The sequence below is a fragment of the Centruroides vittatus genome, unplaced genomic scaffold, assembly GCF_030686945.1.
Source record: "Centruroides vittatus isolate TY-2023 unplaced genomic scaffold, ASM3068694v2 contig_250, whole genome shotgun sequence".
Lineage (NCBI taxonomy): Eukaryota > Metazoa > Arthropoda > Arachnida > Scorpiones > Buthidae > Centruroides > Centruroides vittatus.
Genome location: NW_027121584.1, coordinates 978353 through 987826, shown reverse-complemented (window position 1 = coordinate 987826; position 9474 = coordinate 978353). Strand labels below are relative to the sequence as shown.

At 31.0% G+C, this 9474-nt stretch overlaps 1 protein-coding gene across 1 annotated transcript in view; it reads left to right on the top strand.

Moving 5' to 3' along the window:
• Positions 1-5964: 5964 nt before the first annotated feature.
• Mo25 (calcium binding protein Mo25) overlaps positions 5965-9474 on the top strand; it is a 32061-nt gene continuing 28551 nt past the window's right edge. The window contains exon 1 of the mRNA XM_067265856.1: positions 5965-6070. The gene's annotated coding sequence lies outside the window, so the exon portion shown is untranslated. The remainder of the gene's footprint in view (positions 6071-9474) is intronic.

Genomic DNA, 9474 nt, shown 5'->3' with positions numbered 1-9474 from the left:
AACTCTTATAATAGGCATACACGAATATATCTCTCAACCTCTCGAAATCACGAATTTTTCTGATTGTCGTTTTCGAGAGGTTGAAAGATATATTCAAGATGACGACGAATTCTAAATTGGACCGATGGGTGTTTACTATATTTGACCGATGGTCCAATAGAGGACAATATTAGATTTGATATATATTCTGTTGGAAATAGTCGGCTATCATCCGACAGATGATTCAGAAACTGAAGAAGAGATCGACGAGGATAGAAGATCCTGTGAAGATAAGCATGAAGCTATGATATAACGTACGATTTGCCCGGATTAGGTACAGTACTTCAAGTCTGTGCAAAAATGGGGCATTACACAAAAATTATTCTGTTGTGGTGATTGTGAAGACATTGTTCCTGCGACTAAGAGGAGGGGTAAGTAATAGGTGGTTAAGTAATAAGAAGAGGGGTAAGTAATAAGTTCAAGGGCGTACCCAGGGAGGGGCAGCTTCCCCTCCCTAGAAGAAAAATTAAAATGTAGTAATTGACAAACAGACATACAGAACAGACGTATCAATTTATTATCAGTTTGAATAATGAATATTGTGACTAGACTAGAGCCATCTGTGGTGAAATCTCACTCTCTTTTCCCACTTCCTCGAAACTAATATGAGTTGCCCCCCTCTAGTTCAGATCCTGGGTACGCCGCTGGTGCGGTTAGAGAAACCATTTTTCACTATATGTAATCGGTAGTCCAATTTGGAAACAGTTGCCTATATTGGACAAATCGATACAATTGGATTAACATGATTTTAAAAGCCATATATATATATTTTCGTAGAAGTTAACACTTATAATGGTTAAGGAGACAATAAAGGTCCACTGTTACTATAAGACTAGAGACATTGTTTTACCTCCATAAACTATGTTCCCAAGTCACATTTTTCTTAGTGTCCAATATAGGCACTTCCCCTACATAATAGGCACGTTAAGGGGACTCCAGAACAAAATTCCGCCTTAGCGTCTAAACTTTAAAGTAAAATTTTTCTCGAAGCCGCATATTCAGGACAGTAGATAAATCAAATTTGGATGGATTGATTTATAAAACAAAACGATGGGGCGTGCACGGTTTAGATCTCATCACTGGCAACGCTGTCATCTTGATGTAGTATTTAACTTTCAGTAGTGTGTAAAATACTGGAAACTGAGCGAAAGTTTTGATCTGCTTATAAAAATCTGGATTTAAAGAATGTAACAGTTGCTGAATTAAGAATGAAATTAATTAAAAGAATTAGAGGCCAAGACATGCGCGTCGTCAGCGGCGGTCTAATGGGGCGGTACACCCTTCTCCGCCGTATAGTGTTATAATACATCACAAAAAAAGTACTAAACAAGTGAAAAGCACTAACAAGTAAGTATAAGGATAGATTCACTATATCAACTTCTACTGTATGCAGAAGGCTTTACAAAGGATCCCTTTCAGCTTGCCAACCTGTAAGTTCATTTTACTCATTACTCCTAGTCTCAGGAGAGAGCGATTAAACTGAGCAAGAAAACATCTTAATTAGCCTGAAGATCAATGGCACACTATACTCTTTACAGACAAGTCCAGTTCGTTCTACGAAATGACAGTAGACATACTCTTAGATTTGGAAGGAATATGGTACTAGATATCATCTTTCAAACATTCTTGGGATCGATTCTTGGGGAGGGGCGAGTGTTATAATGGAGACAGGAATATCTTTGGGCAGTCGTACTGATCTCCAAGTGGTTCCAGCGGATTCAATGACAACTCGAAAAACGAGATCCTCAGTTCATTGTTAGATCATATTCTATGATGTAAGCGAAAGTTTCATTTTACAGAAGATAATGCTCGACCTCATAGAATCAGACTTAGCGCCCAATATCTGGAAGAAAGTGCACTCATTCGTATAGAGTGTCCGTTCATTTACCGAACTTGAACCCTATAGATCATGAATGAGATGTCATAGGACATCGTATTTCACCTCTCTCTCTCTCTACTCTATTCATGAACCGCGTATTGCCCTTCAATATGAATAATAGCTAATGTCAACTACTCTCCGGACACCCTGGACCGCTGCGAGGCCTGCTTTGCAGTCGGGAGTGGCCATACGCATTATTAGTCTTTATGACATTTGAAGATCGTGCGGAAAAGGTATTGCCTTTCAGCATGTAAACCTCTCTGTGGTTATTAGCGAGGTTGAGGCCGAAGTTTTAAACGCGAAAACGTGTACGTCAGGCGTTGAACGCCACTTTCCTGTAAGCCTAGAAGTTTAACAATGGCGTTTGGAATGTCGAACATGATTCCTCTGACTTTCCAAACGCCATTGTCAAACTTCTAGGCTTATAGGAAAGCGGCGTTCAACGTTCGACGTACACGTTTTCGCGTTTAAAACTTCGGCCTCAACCTCGCTATTAATTTCATTTTTCTGCATATTTGATATAATCATTGACAAATTAGTCCTCATCCGAGCCGATAACAAAATTGTAATCCGGGTCCTAATTACATTGTACGAAAGGGTGACTTGTTAGAGAACTGCGATACGCTTTTGTATTTCATTAAACAGTCCTTATTTTCGTTTAATTTTTTTGTAGAATTATGCAATTTTTCTTAATAATTATTGAAAAAAAATTTAATTCTTTTCTCATTTATGTCATTTATAATATTGAATATATCCAATTTTTTGCCAGGTCCTTAGAACTTACCGTCCCAAGACAATTCTGTTTTTCTCTAGGCCATATGAATGTAATCAGACTTTTTTGTATAGGTATGCCTTTTATATTTCTGTATTATTTCTGTGCCAAATGAGTTGTTTGTGTTAAAATAAAAGATATTTGGGCACATTTACTTACAAATTACCTTTAATTTGTGAGTCTGTCTGTATTTTATAAATAGAATCAGATTGAAATGTTTTATTTTTTAATTAATGATAAAAGATACAAAAATAAGTTTATATTTTTGGGTATTTTTAAAATTAAAATAAATTTGTGCTACAAAAGATATGAGAAGCATTTTTACATTTCCATCATCCAACTAAGTATTGTGAAAAATGTAGGATGATTAGCAATTACATAAAACAGTTTCTATAAACATGAAAAAGCATTTTATTTGCTTATAATTTATTTTATAAATATATTTAAATTAAATTCAAACCTCTGACTTCAGATTTCCTTGATAACTTTGCTAATTTTAACCCATTATTGTCAAATTTCATTACAGCAAACAATGTTAAAATTTTAAATACGTGTAAATACGAAATATAAAATATGGAAACATCCATATTTTATATTTCGAATACCTCGAAATAAATACATTTTGCATTTTTTTTATTCGTAAGCCTATTTGCAATATGAAATTTTTGGGCTGCAATTTGAAAAAAATTGTTAGGCGTTCAAATTCCCACTGTCGTCAGTCTATCTGTTTGTCTGTCTTTCCTTGATTTTGAAAACAGAGTTAGATAGATAAAAGCAGAGATTAGATATAAAATGATTAGGGGCAGGAGGCTCCGATTAACTATACACGAACTTCCAGTACCAGAAGTCATGTAATTTCAACTTAAAAGTTTTCCGCTGAAAACAGTTATTGTATTTTGAATATAATTGATGAGTTTTTGAAAAAACTATCTAAACTATCAGGGCCGTTTCAAGCATTTTTTGAGGCCCCAGGTCCAATTAAAAAAAAAATACAGATACAGATGTAAAACAAAAATAGTAACAAGCAATTATTTATTGTGACATCCTCACAATGCCGGGTTGAAATTTTTAATCATATTTATTTAATTTAAAATATATGCTCTTCTCTTCACCTCAAATTAGTAATTTCTTCCCCCGTACATTATACTTTTCTTGTTAGTAATGGAGTCGTGCCCGTCATACATCTAACTCCATTCAGGAAACAAATTTTGAACTGAAATAACGTGACTTCCGGCGCGAACCTAAAGTTCGTATATAGTTAATCGGAGCTGCCTGCCCCTAAGTTTTCATTATGGGGGTCTATCTAACTCCGTTCTCGAGATTAAAGGACAGACAGTAGACAGACAACAGTGGCAAGTTATAGGTCTATAATTTTTTCAAATTGTAGCCTAATTAGCAGTGCCAGCTCGATGGGCGAGGAGCGTAGGAGTAGGAGTAGCTGTAAAAATGCGTTGGAGTAGGAACCAATCTATTTAGTTAGCGAAGGGAACAGATTGTTGACGAATTTTTGACAAATTCACTGTGCTCTACCAAAATGGGGCTCTCGAACTTTTTAAATTTTCAGTGCTCCAACTGAGTATTGCAAATCGCCCGGCCAAGATGTGTGAACGATTTATATATGTGTGTGTGTTGTATCATTTTAAAAATCGATTTTTATCGTATCCTATTGCAATTTTATCTTACTAATTAAGAAAATTCTTCAATTTAGTGTTGTTAAAATACTCTCAATAATAGAAAAAGCACATTAAATGATTAGAAAATTATATATCTATTCTATGTAAGAGAAACTTGCAAAGTTACGATTATCGAATTATTCATACGGAACATTTCAAGATATTTTCTTCAAGAATTTTAACACTATAAAATTAGCATATTTAATTTCTAAGGAAACATGTTTTATCGTACACTTAATGTAAGTTGAATTAAATCTGAAATAATAAAATAAATCTTCCATTATTAAACCATTGAAAAAAAAATTTAAATCGTGCAAAGTTTTAAAAAATTAAAATAATATTATTCTGTAAAATTGTTTTAAAAATTCATTTTTTGAAGCAAAATTTAGAACGATAATATACATTTTCGTTGCTTGTTAAATAAATAAATTTTACATTAAAAATTCGGTTAATGTTACCTATTGGTTCCAAGATGGCGGCTCGTCTCTGATTCCAGCAAATAGAAGAAGGGAAACAGTGGGGACGCATGTTCTAACCTAACCTATTCTAATAATTTGGTTGCTAATAATTATGGGTTTTTGTTAGAATAGGTTAGGTTAGAACGTGCGTCCCACTGTTTCTTTGCTGGAATCAGACGAGCCGCCATCTTGGAACCATAGGTAACATTAACCGAAAATTCTTTGGATAAATTATTATTTTATTTTTGCAAATAGTTCCACAAGAAAAGATTTCTTTCTTTACGCGGATGTTTCCACAGAACAAAACTTGCCACATAAAGAATTTTTGTTCTGTAGAAACTTCTCTATGGAAATAATCTATCTGAAAAATATTTAATGTAAAGATAGAAGTGCCTGGAGATGAATAACGTAAAAAAATAATGATAATAAATTTTAGAACAATTGTATTTTTCCAAATTCTTTCTCTGAGACGTAACTGAGATGGGGCAGATCAGGAATGTGATCTGAGCGCTATATTTGGGGTTCCACTCTACCACTCTGATGTTCTTCTTAAAAGTAAAAGCATATCCTTTTGGAAATGTATCGAGTGGCGCCATTTTTTTTATTTGCTCCGAGCGAAATCAATCTTAGTTACGCTCTTGGTTTCTGTATTGAACATAATAATGACAATTACGATATTTAAAAAAAAAAAAAATATTAGAAATATTTAAAAAATTAACAAAATCCAATTGAATATTTGTCTCTGTAATATCTAGTGTAATTATTATACAATATATTAGAAACTACACGTACAGTCGTTATTCATTTTGAATGAATCACGCTCGTACCGGTATATAAATGCCGCTTTTTAAAATTTAGTACATTTAAATGTCATTCCTGGCTAAAACTTCCGATTATAAATATTATTAATAAGGACTAACGGCAATTAAAATAAGGAAAATAATAATAATTGTAATACAAGTAATAATACTAAAGTAATTTTTATATAAAATTTTACATTAGTCCTTAAAGTAACTTTATGATAACACGCAAATTATTTAAAAAAATAATAATAATTTTCTACTTTTAAACGAATAGCAAAAATTGCTTATTAATGAATCGAATCCGAAAACAAGTAAATAGGAACAAGTTCGCATCTACGCCATTTCCTGTCTTGCGTTAAAATGAGTTAATGACGTCACGGACACAAAAGGTGTCCGAAGTGAAAGGATCTGGAAATAAGCTCCGCTGTTAAGAGGAAAAAAAAAAGGTAATTTTCTTGCCGAATTTACTAATTGACAACGTCGAGTTACATTTTAAAGTATCGTTAACGTTTCTAATAGGAATTGCGGTTTTGAAAATCCAGATTAATTAATAAAAACTCATTAGTTAGGGTTAATCTTTGGGAAAACAAAATTGGAATTCGAATGATTCCGTATAATGTTCTCGTTATCTGTTAACAAAAAAATAGGAAATAGAAACTTCGCTAACATTTCTATATATTGGGTCAGTAAGTCATGTTTCCATTCGTCCTTCGCTCAAATGATCGAACTACGCAGTTCATATGTTTCTTTTTTTTCCAATTTTTCATTTACATCTTTCATCTTTCATTTTTTTTAATCCTTTGTTTCCTTCCAACTTAATCATTTTACGTAAATAAGTTCAAATGTACTAGTTCTGCTGACACACTTCGAGTTTTATAAGTTAATAAATAAGGAAACTCGAATTTATCTATGGGGCTCAGGTAAGATATATTACTTGTTTATGTATCTATAAATGCACCTTAACCATTTAAAAATGATCTTTTTTGTGTACTTGGAATGTGTTCTGTCGTAACCCTTTCGGTTTTCCGTCCTTACTTAATGAACTGGATCTCGTTAATGCAACTATTATAAAATTCTTTTCGAAGAATACCTTTTTCGGGTATTATCTTTTAATGTTAAAAAGCGTATAGGTTGTTCGTTTTTGTTGAATATGCCGAATGTTTTCCGAATCAATGACATTGGATTTATAGAACAGTTATTATCTGTGATAGGTTTCTCTGTTTGAGTATTTGTGCGATTAGATTTAATAAATTACTTCTTTAATATTGTATTTCGATTGCAGGATGTAATTTTATATTTGCAATTTTTTGTCCGTAATAGCATTTAAACTTATATATATATAATCTCGCTGAGGGCATTTATATATAAAATATAATATAATTTTTCTTCGTTAGTCGAGCTTAAACTGTCGTTTAATTAAAATTATATTTGGTTTTATGTTTAAAATTACATAATTCTGTGCATTAATAGATTTTAATCAAAATTTTAAAATATATTTTTCGTTATTAGTTTGACGTGAACTGTATTTTATAAATAACAAACTTTTAGGGTGTTTATGAAATTGTTTATCGTGCGGGAGAGGAGAATTATTAATAAAGTTTTAAAAATTTGTCAGTCTGCTTGTCTGGTGGTGATTTGAAATTTTTAATCGATGGATAAAAACTTTGGAGAAAGTTTTATTTCTACCGGTTATTATTTTGTGTTAAATTCCTTTTTTAAATGTAAATAAATTTGTGAAAATTATTTAAGAATATCTTCTGTCATCATCTGTATGAGCATAAAAAGAGCAAATGTTTATTGATTACTAAATATTACAGGTATGCAGGTTATAATCAGATATTAGAAAGTAATTAATTGCTGCAATTTCTACTGGCATAAGCAGAAAATCTCTTGAAATTGGCTGATGATAAAGCTATAGATCAGGCCTAATGAATAAGCTAAGCGTGTCATTTTGAGAATGTGATTCTCAATATTGCATTAAGTATGTTAATAATTTGTTTCTGTTGGTTAATTCTTAGAAAATATAAATTCTCTTACATATCTCATGACATAATGTTAAAATATGTAATTTATCAGCTATTTTTTGAAGTAATAGTTTTCCATAAATGATACATTTATTCTTATATTCGTGTTACTTTTATACTTTTACGTCCTTTGTTAACAATACTATTATAATACGAACATATATTTTTCATGGTATGTCCTGTTCCTTTGTATGTTACACTGTTGAATGCAGTAGTTCATCTATGATAAATATATAATTTTATTATAATATCAATAAACTAATGAGAAAAATCAAAAGGGTATCCATTTTTATTAAGAATTTGCTGAAAAAATACTGAGAATATTATTGAATTTAAACACCTGTAATATTTCATTATCATTAAAATTAAGTAAATGGAAAATACAGTACATTAAGTAATTTAAATTGTTAGTCATTATAATTAAAAATCAGCTTTGGGATTCTAGGACGTTGGCAAAATGAAAAGATACTTGGTTGGCTGACATGCCAAATTGAAATTTTTAGGCCCTATCTATTAATAATCATTAGTTAGGCATTCAGTAATAGATACATTACTTTATTAAAACCATATTAATGATAAATACAAATAATAATTTGAACTTGCTTATTTCTCTACTTCATTTATCAGGGATAACTATTTTTTAAGTAAAAATATAACTAATATACAGTTGAAATCAGTGTGAACAAAAATTTGCAAGTGTATAAATATATATCAGCCTCACATGGAAAAATTGAAGTCAATAATTATTAACTGTTTTTTTATTGTATACAAAGATTTTATATTATTAATAGAATTCTTATGAGTAAATGTTGAAAGTTAACTATATTTTTGTATGTATAACCCACGGTAGTGCAAAACCTTCAGAAAATTGCTATCTTAAAAAATTACAAAAAATAAAATTTTATTTGTCATGTTTTTGGAGATTAAAGGTGGGGATAGTGGTGATGATTCCATCTCATCCTCACCATATACGTCACTACAGCATATATGCATGATTAAATTCTACATTTGATTATCAGGTTGGAATAGGGATGATGATGGTGGCCACTTTCCTAAAACATTATTAAAATGCATTGTGATTGGACTTACGTAGGTCCTCAAAGTTTCAGCCTTCTATCTTAATTAGAAGTGGATGAAATTTGAGTTGTAAGATTTGAAGACATTATACAAATCAAGTTAAATGAAAACATTAAATTCTTGTGTAACTTGCCCATTGTATATCCCAGTCTTTGGAAGAAACTGTTGTTCTGTAGGTGAGAGTTTGTAATTGCAATTTAAAATTGGTTTATAATTTGACACCTTTTCAAATTCTTTTACACAGATAACTTGTGAGCTATAAATACAAAAATATTACCATATTTTTTAACTTGCAGCCCACTTTTTGAAATATTGTTATTAAATGGAATTCTATATCTAATTTCATAAGAGTCAATGTTGTTTAATTTTAAAATTATAACAAGAAATTTATTGAAAAAATATATAAGTTTGTTATATTACAGTCTTCTATTTCTGGAGAGATACATTTCTTTACAATGTTGTTTTTTTTATAATTTTTGAGAAAAATCTTTTATGATATAAAATAAAGATTGATTAATTTATGGATTTGAAAGTTCACCTCCCAAAAAAGTTCGCAATTCAAAAGTATGCACATAGCATATTTACATTCTTTGACTGGTAATGTTTATACACAATGTTTTCCACTCAAGCAATATTAACAATTTGTTACAATGAACACTTTGAAGAGTAAATTTATTAGCTATTCTTTTGGGAACTATGCAGCCACTGAGAAGTTTACAAAATTTTTCTTAACAGACATTTATTTGTAT